General features: G+C 48.2%; 2 protein-coding genes across 2 annotated transcripts in view; both read right to left on the reverse strand.

Moving 5' to 3' along the window:
• Positions 1–1475, reverse strand: part of LOC111814145 (zinc finger protein 431-like) — a 629125-nt gene that overhangs the window by 384855 nt on the left and 242795 nt on the right. The window lies entirely within an intron of this gene.
• LOC111814138 (zinc finger protein 14-like) overlaps positions 1–1475 on the reverse strand; it is a 34513-nt gene that overhangs the window by 32349 nt on the left and 689 nt on the right. The gene's annotated exons all lie outside the window — the stretch shown is intronic.

Below are 1475 nucleotides of genomic sequence, written 5' to 3' on the forward strand. Positions count from 1 at the left end.
CATGTGGTGCTGGGGGATCGAACCGCGGTCCCTGTGCTTTGCCAAGCTTGTTTCAAGTAGGTGCTTTAGACCACTGAGCCATCTCTCCAGCCCCTATAGGGATTTAAATATTAGAATATCCATGGTTGTTGGAAAATAAGAGTTCCATTTTATGTTTAAGGTGTTTGATATTCAGAGAGATAGTAATGTTAAGCTTACTGCCTCTGTTACAGGATAATAATGGCAGTAAGCGTCTCTTCTGCATGTTTAACAACTAAAGTTTGGGGACCAAAAATTACAGAGATGGGCTAAAAGGATAGCCAATATTTGGCCCTAGCCCTTCAAGGTCAGTGAGGACCCAGGACATGAGAGTTTCTCTGCTGCGACATCCTGTAACTCAGCAGTGTCTGAATTTTCTGATCAAGGAGATTACGGGGCCACAGAGGAAAGTAACTGATGTATAGTTTGCCTAAGGACAAAAAAAAATCTCTCAGGCTTTCACAGACAGCAAATTGGTCAAGCAATAGCCATGATTCATCCAGATGGCTGAGGCTGACAGAAATTCTAAGAGGTGCTGCACGTGGATCCAAGGAATATCCTGAGGAGATTTGGCTAACCTTGTCATGTAGGAAAAGTTACATTTTTAGTTAATAGGTCTTGCTTTAACTTGGTCTTAAACATCCAGCAGAAAAGTATAACCACGAGGTATAAAAGTAATGCCATGCTAATATGCTAAGCTGTAAAGGCTCAAGTCAACAACTTCTGACACCAACTGTATTGATAACTCACTACTATTACGGACTACTGGACTATATAGAGTTATACTGCTAAACTCAGGTTCGTAAAATCTTTGGTCTGGTATCAAGTATGAAAACATCCTCTACAGACTTCTCCAAATACAGACTCTAACTGCAATGGAACACCCATCTCTGACGAACAAGGGGGATATGTTGGGAGCTGCACAAGCTAGACTGATCCAGTGTGTGTTGGCAGGACTGGGCCTCAGGGCCTAAAGCAAACAAGCTACCTCAGTCCTGAGATACACATCCTGTCTGGTTAAGGTCAGCCATTAGTCGCTAGGCAACCTCGTGTCACGTGGTGCCTAACTTGGCAAAGGTATAAATACACATAGGTCCTATTTTTCAGTGCGTTTGTCTGGCCAACCAGGCGGACCAGCCACCACCTAGCCTAGTTTCTGTCTTCCTGGCTTTCCTTCCTAACGCCTGTGGCTGTTTCTCCCCAAGCCCTACCCGGGGAGAACCACTGGCAGTGCGGAGTCTAGAGACCCGAGACCCCAGACCCAGAGCCACGGGAGGGAACACTACCGCCGTCCCCGGGGTTCCTGACCCCACTGCACAGCGGCCTGGAGCGAGGACCCCGCTGTCAGTCGGGGTCTGCCGTAAACAAGGCGATGGCTGTTGCTCAGTGTGCAGCGCAGGAGCTCACCGCAAGCTTGGGACCCCGCAACCCCGACCCCTTCCCCCCGCCCCCACCGC

The sequence above is a fragment of the Octodon degus genome, unplaced genomic scaffold (assembly GCF_000260255.1).
Source record: "Octodon degus isolate 3935 unplaced genomic scaffold, OctDeg1.0 scaffold00274, whole genome shotgun sequence".
NCBI lineage: Eukaryota > Metazoa > Chordata > Mammalia > Rodentia > Octodontidae > Octodon > Octodon degus.